The sequence below is a fragment of the Phyllostomus discolor genome, chromosome 1 (genome assembly GCF_004126475.2).
Source record: "Phyllostomus discolor isolate MPI-MPIP mPhyDis1 chromosome 1, mPhyDis1.pri.v3, whole genome shotgun sequence".
Taxonomy (NCBI): domain Eukaryota; kingdom Metazoa; phylum Chordata; class Mammalia; order Chiroptera; family Phyllostomidae; genus Phyllostomus; species Phyllostomus discolor.
In genome coordinates, this window is record NC_040903.2 from 31,115,345 (window position 1) to 31,128,004 (window position 12,660).

Below are 12,660 nucleotides of genomic sequence, written 5' to 3' on the forward strand. Positions count from 1 at the left end.
CATCCACGCATCTGCTCTGTCACTCTGGGTGTCACCGCTGGTGTGGGTGCTTTGTACCCTGGGTCCACTGGCTGCTTTGTACCTCAGTACCTGCTGTGTGTGTGTCTCTCTCTGTTTCTCTGGCTCTTTGTCTCTGTGTCCCTTTTTCTGTCTGAGGGCTTTCTCCAGTTGGAGGAGCAGGCTGGGGAGGCAGCACTCTCACGAACCACCCGGCGTTCTCATCCCCCAGGAGAACGCTTTTGAACTGTGGTCTCCACAGCTCTTCTGAGGGGCCCGGGCAGGACTGAGCCTCAGGTGCCCACGACTTTCACGCACTCACTAAGGCACCCTTTTGGCCTTCTTTCCTTCCTTCCCTGTCTCGCCTCCCTACTTCCTGACTGCTTCCTGGGGTATCTTTCCAAATGCAGTACCTGCACCCAAAGCCTCATCTCAGGACACAACGGCCATCAGATCATGACCCCTTCCTCGGGTTTGAGAACCTGCTAACCAGCTCACAGGAGAGCACTTTTGTTACTGCCCTGGGTTTATTACAAAGTTACAACTCAGGAACAGCCCAAGGAAAGAGATGCACAGGGCAAATTGTGGGGTGGGGGTGGGGGGTTGTGTTCACACCCTCTTCAGCTGCGCCACCTTCCCAGAACCTCAGTGTGTTCATCAACCCAGAAGCTCCCTGAACCCTATTGTTTAGAGGTTATTACGGAGGTTTCATGACATTGGCACGATTGATCACATCGTTGGCCATCGGTGATTAGCTCAACCTCCTTTCCCCGGAGGATCTAATTTTCTGAACACGTCTTGGTTTTCCCGGTGACCAGGCAGCCCCCACCCTGAAGCTGTCGAGGGTCCCGATCACCAGTGATGCCATTAGCACACACGACACGCTCCTCACTGCAGACATTCCGAGGGCTTTAAGAGCTGTGTGGTCGGAGCTGGGACAAAGACCAGGAGATGTATTTTTTATTGTATCATAAAACTCCTCTGACTAGGCTTTTTCTCCTGGTTTCCAGAAAGGTCCAGCTCATCGCCATTGAAGACAATCAGAGCCTGGTCGAGCCCAGGGAGAGGAAGCCTCCCTGCGTTCAGGGAGCGACAGTGGGGTGGGGCGGGGGCGTCAATGGAGGGGATTCAGGATGTTTACGTGAACGCCCCAGAATCCTAGGCCAAGCTGTGTGAAAAGAAAAAAAAATGTGTCATTTTTCAGGAGCACGTCCAAAACTTCCTCCTGGCTCTGAAAGAGGTTCATAACCAAGACGAATGAGACCCACAAGTACAGAGCACCTGCTGACAACATACCGTGCTTGCCCTTGGTGGCACAGCTCTGGCTGAGACTCGTCAGCTCGTGTGTCAGTCAACAGTCAACCAGAAGAAACATGGGAAGGTTCCAGCTGCTTGCTCTGTCGTGTGGCTTCTCTCCTTAAACGCTCAGGCTAAACCACTTAACATAATATATCAATCATGTCTGAGTGCGCTGCTCCTTCAAATAACAAAGGTATGAAAGTATTGCTAGTTCTGACACCATGCACAGTGTTTCAATTCCTCTAGAGCACAACACAGCCAACAGGCTATGTTTTTAAATTTTAAAGTGATTAGTTTTCTAGAGAACAGAAATACCACTTCAGGTTTTCATATGCTCTATTTCAAATTTTTGGAAGTAAATACGATGTTCATCCACTAGTGGAGTAGAATCATCTGCTGGATTATCAATTGCTGAAAATTATAGATTGCACATGGCAATTGTGGATTATACATCGGAATTAAGCAAAGGCTAAGTAATTGTCAAGAATTAGGTCACCTGCAGTGCAGGCTGTTTGACGAGACTGTTTACAGGTTACTGGTAAAGGAGCTCAAATGAACCTAAGGGAAAAACAAGACTGTCAAAGAAACTGTTGGAAGAAAAATAAGAACTCCTAAATTTGCCAATAAAGGAAAACGTTCCTGAAAGACAGCCAATTACCAACTGCACAAGGGCGACTTCCGCCCAGACCATCAGCCCTTGCAGCGGGTCTGGTATCCTCAAAGCAAGAGTTTTGCAGTGCACATGTTTCCGGGACACCGTGCCATCTGTATCAGTCTCTCGGCATTCTTATTATCATCTCAGTCTTCACGCAAAGCAGGATTTAGATTCATTTACCAAACCCTGCGATGAAAGTGACACACAGACTCACTTTAGAGATGTGGATCGGAGAGGACAAATGACGTGTGCAAGATCGCATCACTGTCCTTAGCAAGGGCAGGGTTCAAAACACCCCTCTGGTCACAGACGTGAGCTGCTCCCTATACTCTGCTTCCCCTCATTCGGAATCTCCTCTGTGAACGCAGCTCATTCCAAACTCACGCTGCCACTAATAGCTAAGAGAGGAGGTGGGCGGAAAAGCTGTGAAATGCAGTGAATTCTCTTCTGTGAAAACAGTGATAGCTGTAATCACTGAACGCTCACTTAGGTTAGGCACTATCTGAAGAAGTTTATACTTATTAGCTCATGTAATCTCCACAACAATGCTGTAAGGTAGGAACTGTTGTCATTCCCATTTTGTAGATGGGGAAACTGAGCCATAGAGAAGTTAAATAACACAAAGTCACTCCACTAGTAAGGAGAAAAGCTAAGATTCAAACCCTCGCAGCCTAACTTGAGTTAGTTCTGTTCACCAACTGCTTTCTTTCACATGTGCTATGACTACATACATAAAAGATCAACCAAACACTTAATTCACTCTCAATACCGAGGACATGCCTTTAAAACGGAGCGCCTTCTCCTTGGGAAGACCCCGGCCTGCCGCTGGCAGCGGACACGAACAGTGCGGTTTGCAGCTGGACCCCAGGCCCGTCTCTCCCGGCCACACAGGGCGTGAGGCCTCCTGGGCTTGGCCGCGCACTCTCCTTTGGGTCCCTGTGAGGTGCTGGATTCAGTTACTTCTAATAAGCCCCTGACAGCCTGCTCCATTAAACCAGCTTATGAGATAACAGTGTTTTGTAAGGGAACCCTGAAGTGTACAGTTCCAGTCAATTCTCATTTAACTCACTTGGTTAAATAGATAATAAACCACAAGGTGATCCTAGCCTTCAGCCGTGCACGATCTGCGTGCTTCATTTGCCTGCTTCTCAATAAGGGAGGCCCCCCAATCCCGAGGGCACCCCTGTGTTCTCCTGAAACGGGATGACTCATGCCCCCGCAATTTCTTTCTCTGCAGGGCCTGGGCATCGCTAGGGCGGGGGTCCGGTTACCCCTCAGAGGGACGAAGCAGGGCTCCAGTGTCCGCGCCTACCCTCTCCCCGCTCCCCTCCCACCAGTCTCCACTTACTGAAGCCCCTTCACTCAGCGGAGCGAGAACAGTGGTTTCCATGGTTTTGCACACTGCAGGGACCCACACTTTCAGCAACAATGAAGGTGAAATGGAGAGAAGGCTGAATAGCTTAATGATCCTCCTGGGATGGCTGCAATGAAGCTGTGCTTCTTACTCAGTCTGGCTCCACAAGTTTGGTTTTATTCCTTAGGTATTAAGGAAAATAAAGCATCTTGTATCAGGAGGCTGCTGTGTCCAAGGCCTTCGTCTGGAGTGGAGCTAACGTAGTCCTCATCCAAGGCCTCCCAACACACGCGTGCACACACACACACAAGCACGTAAGCCGGTCAAACATACAGCATGCCACTTCTGTGGCCGGATAAAGCTGAAGAGCATAGCTAAAATAGGATCTGAAATATGTCTCTACTAAGGGAGAGTACTCCCCTCACAGTCCTCAAGGTCCCTCCCGGCTGACCACCAAGAACTAGGATCAAAAAATATTTGAGTCTGGTCAAGAGGTCCTTTCCCATCCGGACCCCAGTCACCTGAGGCTGGCCTCCTCGTCCCCGTACCGGCCCAAAGGTTGAAACCACCAGGCCCACTTTCCAGTCTGCAACCTGCCTCCCAGCAAGCCCCTGGCAGCAGGGGGCCCACCTCCACAGGCTTGGGGGCGGTGAGAAAAAAGGTCAGCCTGGGAGTGCGCCTGGGCCAGAAAGGGCAGGGCGCCGGAGGTCATGACCTCCCTCATCCATCCAGCTGCCTGACATCGCCTTTTCTCTCTTTTCAAACCATTGTTTTAAAGATGGAGTCTTTTCTCGTATTTCTCAGTAAATGTTCGGTAAATATAAGCAAAACCAAGCAAAGTGGAAAACCAGATGCGTCTCAGCGAGTGTCGTCACATCTGAGATGCTCAGGGAGGCCGACTGTGTAAACCACTTGTGTGTAGGGCCGTGGCGGTCGGTGCGTCAGCCAGACGGCGGCAGAAACCCCCTTCTCCCAACACTTGGGGGACCAAGAGGTGAGCACAGGCATGTAACATCAGGGACCATGAAAATCGGTGTCGTACACACACGGGTAGATACATAAAATGTCATTTAAAATGAAAACATAAATGCCCGTTATTTTCTCTAATTTTTTGAGGAAAGGCCGAGATCTTTTGAGTACTGTGTGCTGATGAGCATTCTTTATTTTAAACTGTCTGTACCGTGTAGAATTTCCCATTTTACTTCATTGAAAGTGGAACGAGATGCTAAAGACACCTGCAGCACAAACTGAGAGCATACTTCTACATTTAACGTGTGTTTCCCCTATAATCTTTTACCATCACCTTCTCACACCTAATTCAAAAACATTTATAAAGTGCTTTACTGAGTCTTTCAAAAGCATTCCATTTGGTTTCCACTGAAACCATTTTCTTTGGAATCCATATTTCATCAGTGCGTGAGAACATTCAATTAAGGTTCGCAACCTAAGTGCAAGGGGCATACGCAGGTTTGGAAACAAACCCAGCGGAGTCCCGGCCATCACACAGCTCACCCCGAAGGGGAGCAGCCGCGCCCACGCACATGGAGACTGCTTCTGAGCGGCGGGGGCTCAGAGTTCCGGTTCTGGTCTGCTCCACAGGGGGATTGTGAAATGCCAGGTATTCTAATGAGCGGGGCCTGTGGAGGCTGGTTGAGAACATGATATATAACAATATATAAAAAACTCACATTTATTATAGCACATATAAATAAATATACACATATATTTGGGGTTCCATCTTTACAACACAGGCAATTGTACCTGTGTCAGGTTTCTATTGTTTAATTGCCTAGTGTGACTTTTTTAAAAAAGCTGTTTTTTTTTCAATTTTTCAATTACAGTTGATGTAGATTATTATACTAGTTTCAGGTGCACACCCCAGTGATCAGACATTACGTACCTCACTAAGTGTCATCCCGATAGATCCTGTACCCATCTGGCACCACACAAAGCTATTGGAACATCACTGACTATATTCCCTTTTGACTATTGACTATGACTATTATGCAGTGTGACTCTTAAGGCTCTCTCATATAAAAAAATCAAGTCTCAGTTGTCAGACGCCAGGTCTTACAGGGATCATTTCCATGTGGCAGGGGCTCCTCGGCGGGTGTGGCGGTAATGACACAGACTTGGATGAGTGTGTCAGTGAAGGTGGCCTAACAAAGGAGATCAGCCAGTGAAATCCAGGTGAGGCCAAAGGCTCCGAGCCGGCCCCCAGACAGAGGCTGATGCCTTCCTGAAGTCCCTCCATCAGCCTCCCCTCAGGCTCCCAGTACACACTGATTGCGTGACCCCTTGGTTCACCGACTCCTACTCAGTATCTTGGAATGTTCTAGCCTGTGGCCTGGAGTTATTGCTCAGACAACAAGGAGGAGGGCAGAGGAGGGATGGCAATACGCTCAGCGGGAACACAGGCTCTCCCTGGTTCACTGCTGACCTCCAGCCCAGGGCCTGGCTCCGGGAAGGCAGCCGCTGACTAATCCTTGAACAAGTGAACGGGGGGAAATGAGGGGTGGTAGGAAAAAGGGTTGAATCAGACCAGCAGGCTCTAAAGCAACGGCACTGATTCTTGAGCAGATAAACTATCTCTGCAGGAAATTTCAAACAAAGAGCTCCCAGATGGTTTTGAGCAATTGCAGCCTGCCTGCGTAAGTGGATCACCTCCCAAAAAGGCTTCTTTGGAAGAGCAACCTCAATTGGCTGCATAAATTCTGTTTTTTTTTTTTTAAATTTAACAAGCAAAACTAAACTCTACAAGGTTTACGTATGCATAGATATGAGATAAAACTGTTTTAAATAGGAAGAATGATAAATACAAACTTCAGTAACGGGGTTACCTCTGGGTGGGGGTGGGCGGGTGAGCCACCCTGAGGGATTGGGTGGTAGGTTCGTAGGTGTTTATGATATATTTATGCTGCATAAACACATCTATTTCATACCCTCTTTTAAATGTATCAGCTATCATCTTAAAAAATGTAATGAAACAGAAACCGGTCACACTACTTCTTCAGCCTCCAGCGAATTCAGCTCTCTAAAAACAGCTGAAACGAGGACGAGAGGACAGCTGAAACCTGTTATGATTAGGCAGGTTTGGGACGTGCGGTGGCGGTGGGGAGGTGTGCGAGGTCACGAGAGGATGCAACTGCCCAGAATCCTGGCCCAAGCCCTGAGGCTCTTTGTGAGCAGACGCGTGGGGAAGCCCGAAGGAAGGGAAACTGTCAGGAAAATGCTTTGGAACTTGCATGTTTAATGGCAGGGTGCAAGACCGAGGAGGCAGTGAGGCCCAGGAAGCAGGAGGCAGGGTGCAGGCCGTGGAACCAACGGCCCCTTGAACCTGACCTCTGCACCGTTTCAGGAAGCACCAAGGAGGCCAAAAACAAGACAATCCTGGATCATTGCAGAAACTAGGAAACAGCCCCAAATATTTCCAAACATTTCTCTCCAAAGAAGCTTTTCTGAGTACCCTAACTATGCAAACAGTTATCTTACCCTTTATCTTACCCTTTTATGTGGTTAAATATGGGAGGCACCAAGGACTTGGTAAAAACGGTTGTGACATTGACACTGTATCACATTAAATAATACAATTGTCTGTGTTGATTATTAGGTTATCCTATGAACTCAGTCTAAATCATCTTAGATAAGATCTTGAAGTTCAGTATTCAGAATAACTGAAATACCATGCTTAAGGCATCTATTTGTGATTGGTTTTATAATATCCTATTATTGGGCTATTACTATGGGGAAATGACATCATTTCGGCTTTGGGCCCCCCTTTCCAGGAATGAAGCCTGGTGGGGGAAATGCCCACACAGCCACCGACGCCAGAGCTCACGCCCACAACCTGCTGTTCGTGTCCCCGAGGAGGAGGGCGGCACACGGGCCCTGGACAGTCATCACAGACGAGCACACTCCCAAACCCAGCCTGTCTTCCAGTGCTTCCTAACAGGCTGTTTTCATTCTGTTGCATTAATTCTATTGAATTACAAACGTGCCATTTATACCATCGTCCCCTTTGAAAGTGTGTTGACATTTCTGGTGGTTCGGAGTAGCTCGACATGGTTTGCTGGATGAGCTCTCAGAGCTGACTTGAGCCATTACCTGCATCTGGTTGTTTCCAGAAGCTGCCGGGTGGCAGAGCACCTGGGAGCCGGGCTGCACCTCCTAGGACACTGTGACAAAAGACTGCATTTGCTCTCATTTTCCTGAGAAAACTGGGGAAAACAAGCCTATATGGAACGCACGAAAGGGCATCACCAAGCATGGCTGTGAGGTAAGCACAGCTGGCAGTTTTCAATATTAATGTTTGCTTGCTTCTTGCTTGTTCTTTTTGGGGTGCTACAAAAGCTGAAGCAGCAACAAAGATAAGAAAACACGGAATGGATGCAAACTGAGAGTGGGGAAAATTTGATCTGCTTACACTATTTTCCTTTGACTTGCAAAAAGACTCTGCTATCACAGGACTTGTAGTAGTGGACGGTGTTCCCCTGGTGCACAGTTTCAGAACCAACGAGTAGTCCGGCATTTCAGAGAGGTGGGAATGAAGCCCAGATGCTCCTTCCAGGGCTAGTCCGTCCAACACCTGCTAGATGCTGATGCTGATGCCGCCTGTCCTGCGGGAAGTGTGCCTGGTGGGCTACCACCTGCAACCAGCCCTGCACCCCCTGACTTTCCGCACCCCGCCCTCCCAGTTGCCCAGCGAGGAGATGTGTGTGTGTTGGGGGAGAGGCGGTGTGAGCTGCAGCAGGAGCCCAGAGCCGCCTCCCCAACCCAGCCCCAAGAAGATCACCTGGAAGGCTTCCTGGAGGTGCCAGCAAAGAAGGAAGCTGTGAAAGACCACATCAAGGTGCACTGTTTCTGCTCCGGTCTGAATCTTAGTCCAGGTCTTATAGCAGGTTTTAAAAATAGTACCAAAGGTCCATGGCGCGTGAAGGATTTTTAAGAGATAAGGTTATACTTGGTTTGAGGAATGCCAATAAAACTGAGAGTGTGGGAATAGTATGCGTCATTTCTGCCTGTAATATGTCACTGGAAAATGCTTTCTTATCCAAGTAACAATGAATCAATCATTCAAGTTCTGGCTTATCTGCCAATTACACAAACCTGTGCGACACTGATTGTCCATTTGTAGGAAAGAATGGAATCAGAAGTCCCAATCACGGCCCACTTAAAAGCCTTTCAAATCACTGCCTGGCCCTCCTCTGCCTCCTGTTCTCGCTCCCATTTGCAGGAATTTTTAAAAAGAGTCTAACAGCCTCTTCCTTCCCATCATGCTCCTGGAGCCCCGGCAGCAGCGGGCTTGTCTTCCTGAGCTCTATAAGCATGCAGGGACAGTAACGTCTTTTTATCTATATTTTTGGGAAAGGCTAGGAGGCTGTTAATATGGACTCATTTTCTGATCTATTTGAGAAAAAGGAAAGAACAAAAGAGAAGCTTATTGGCCTAAAGTTTCTTTCATCCCTTTTGTTTCTTAAAAGAACAGAAGAACAAATGGTGTTTATTTTTCTTCTAGTAGCAGACAGATCAAATGAGACCCCTGCTCCCCCTCCCCCCCCCACCTCCAACACACACAAAAATCACCCTGGGCCGCAGTCTAAGGTTCCACTGCACCTGTTGTTGTAAATCTCCATTGAACCGAGCCAGCATCGCTACGCCTGAAATATAAGCTCCCGCTAAATGAGGCCTCTTATCTATCGCTTTTCTGCATTTTCTTTTGGAGGCAGCGTGGATTAGTGTGTGGGTGAGCCGTGCCTGCTTCAGAGATGGGACGAAGTCCAGCGCGGGTTGCCGATGGGCCCGTGGCATGGAGGAGAAGGGTGTGTTTTCACCCTTCTCCTCATCTTCCTGGCTTCTGTCGGAGGCTAGGAAGACCCTTGAGGGGTGGGCCCTGCAAATGGAGGCAGAGGACCAGGAAAGCTCACAGAGAGGAGCCTCTACCTCCTGCAGCTCAGGGCCCAAGCTGCACTGAAGTCGGACCTGGGGTCCGGAAGGGGTGGCAGAGAAGGCAGCTGACCCCCTGCCACCCCAGCCCCGAGCGTGGAGCCGGGCTTCCTGCAGGGCAGGAGCGAGCCGCCTCTGCAGCCCTGCAGGGCCTTCCTACCTGTCCCAGGCCCAGGCCAGTCTCAAGCACCTCTGGAGCCTTTCACCCATCTCCTTCAAACTTTGATGGAGGTAGCTGCATGGTGTTTTAGAGTGTCAACAGAAACGAATTATCACAAAGTCTTAAGGTTTCTAGGCTTTCACGTGCTTCTGGGCAGGAACATTCCTAAGCCCACAGCTGTTTTCACAGTTACTCTCTGTCCCCCGCTGATGAGGAGGCCTGGACGCCGCAGAGCTGGGACTCTTTCCCTCGAAAGACGGGTGCAAGGAGGAGTTGCAGAACCGGTTAGCTGCAGCCAGCTCTCTGATCACAAGGCAGAATGTACACTTCACCCCCCCGAGCAAAGACAGAGCTGCTTGTCTCACTGGAAGGGCAAGGGCGTCAAGAGGGACTAGAAATCAAAATTCCAGAATGGTTAGAATTTCTTTCTGGCCTCCACCAGGGGAAGAAAAAACGATCAACCCAGATCGTCCAGGTTGGTAACATTTGAATTCTCTCTTCACACAGCAGACACCATCTGCCTTCATTTCTGCACCAACTGCTTGCCTCCCTCCAGGTGGAAAAAACCGTGCTGATAGCACAGGACTAGGTTTAATGAACAGTCTTGTGGTCACGAAGGTTCACTGTGGGCTCATGAAATGGGGCAGTTCTCAGAACTGCAAGGGGTTTGGCATCTCATTCAGGCCCAGGTGCTTGGGAGATGGTCAGTAAATCTAATAGGTGGCTAGATTAAAAATGGGTAATTCTTCTGAAAACAAAAAGCAGAAGACAAAGCCCCCACCCTCCCCGAGCTCCACGGAGAACTGCTGGCTGTGGGGCGGGGCTTTGCGCTTCCAGAGGCAGGCTATGGCTGTCTGGCGGTGGGCTGAGAAAAGCCCCAGGGACTGCTCTAGGCAGCAAGTCTCTGAAGCAGCAACTCCTTGAAGTAAGGTCTCACACAGCCACACACACCAGCAGGCACTAGCCCTTGTCTCAGCATGTCGCACGTGCCGTCTCGCCCACTCTGCAGAACAGAGGTTAGGGAAGGGCGGGAGAAATGTGTGAGGGTATAGGTTCCAAGGGCGGTCCCAGTTCCATTGTTTGCTACAGTGAAAAACTGGAATTACACACCCATTCGTATGCGGGCAAAAACTGATGTCTTTGGCCCACTGTTTATTGACAAGAGAAGAGGCCTGTGCCAGATGGTTAAGTGACAAAAGTAGATTGCTGAACAGTAGGTATGGTAGTATACATACTGATATGTATTTTTAGATACACACACAGATAAATACACACACATACCTGAACACACACATTGCATGTACCTATTACAAACTGTTAATAACCATCAGTCTTCCAGAATTTCATTGCCCAGTGGAACAACTGCAATGATGGATATATTCTATAACTCTGTGGTCCGGTATGGTAGGCCCTAGCTATATATGGCTGCTGAGCACTTTGAAATGTGGTTAGTTGTGAGTACGGAATCTCAATTTTAAATTGCATTTTGTTTTAATTAATGTAATAGCCACATGTGTCTGCCATATTAGACAGTGCAACTCTAGAATGTAAGCTGAATGAAGACAAAGATCTTTGTTTTAATTATTGATGTATTTGAACCTCCTAAGCAGTGTTTGTGGCTGGCCCATATAGATGGTGCCCAGTAATTACCTGGTGACTGAAATAGCACCTATCAAAAGTTGTTATCTCTGGGATTATGGTAGACCTCTACTTTCTACTTGATATAGTGCTGTTTTGTTCGATTTTTAAAAAAACAAGCATAAAATTTCAGTTTTAAATTAGCAAAAGAGGAGAGATATTCTAGTTCAGGAAAGCAATACACATCAATTTCATGCCTTTCTTTTTCATGGCTGCACAAAGGGCCACTCCCTTTGGCAGCGGGGGGAGCCAGGCTGGTCCCCGGGCAGTGGTGTCGTTTATTCCTGGTGACCTGGACTGACCTTCCCAAAGGAGCATTACTGCCCCCGTAGCCCCACCTGCCTCCCCTGGCTGCTGTGTCCCTGATCCATGGCAGAAATCAGCCACTCAATTTGTTTTCACCCCTCAGTGTGGTCTATAGGGTTTCCGTGTCTCTGAACAAGGTCAAGGGCAGAGTCTATGCATCCAGTAGAGAAGAAAACCTGATGAAAAAGGCCGACTCTGCCACTAAATGTGGGGTCAGGTGCCTTCTCCCCTGCTTTTCAGAGGATCGGCCATCACCCTGACGTGTACAACCTTTCTAAGTCAGCGAGGGTCTTCAAATAAGACCCTCGGATACTGCGTCTCTTCCCCTGGGCACTGTCAGATCTGTTTGCTCTGTGGAGCTCTGCCAGTGCCCACGCAGTTCTCCCCACACACCGTGGGGGACGCCGCTGCCTGGCCTGCGGCGGTGCACGGGCCCCTGCAGCTCCGTCCTACGAGTTCTTCCAAGTCTGGAGGTGGAAGCTGGCGAAGCCTCCCCACTCCGCCGCCTCCTCTGGCTCAGTGTCGGCTGGGCCTGTGCTTCCCGCACTCCAGCCCTTTCTTTTATCACTTTCCATTCTGCCCCTTCGGTGCCCTGCCTGTTCCATTGTTTACTCAGTCTTTCCTTGTAAGTTAACTTTAAATCAACTCAAGTATTTATTAGTTCTGTGTAAGCTGACCTGATGGGCTAATATTTACTTACTTTAGCAGGCATCAGAAAACACATAGCCGTGAAGACAGAAAATTCAAGGTTGGTCAGGACAGCTTTAAGAGAAGGGAGTTCTCTTATTATTCCAAGAAAGGAATCAAGGATTAGACTGGGTTTTAAATTTCCTGAGGGGAGAGTCCATTCATTGATTCACTCAGCAAATACGTACTGAGCCCCTGACACGCAGCACCACTCTAAGTGTGGTATACAATAGCAAACAAAACCCATTTCTTCCTGTGTCAAACCCCTTTTGTATTTCCCCACTGTGCCTAAAAATGATGATACTAGTTAACATTTACTGAGCGCTTACCCTGTGACAAGTGCTATTCTAAGCACTTTATACGCATTAATTCACTCGCTCGTCAGAACTACCCTATGAGGGAGGTGCTACCACCATCCGCATTTCAGAGAGGAGAAGAATGAGGCACAGAGGGGTTGAGAAACTGGCCCAAGGCCACACAGCCAATCAATGGCAGAACCATAATTTGAACCCAGGCGGTCAGGACCCAGAGCCCGGACTCCTAAATGTTACCTTTTACCACAACAGGCAATCAATAAACAACCAAGGAATTATAGTAAGAAGTACGGCATAAACATGGTCA

At 48.6% G+C, this 12,660-nt stretch overlaps 1 protein-coding gene across 1 annotated transcript in view; it reads right to left on the reverse strand.

Moving 5' to 3' along the window:
• The window catches only part of SCFD2 (sec1 family domain containing 2), a 318,375-nt gene that overhangs the window by 42,321 nt on the left and 263,394 nt on the right, over window positions 1-12,660 (reverse strand). The gene's annotated exons all lie outside the window — the stretch shown is intronic.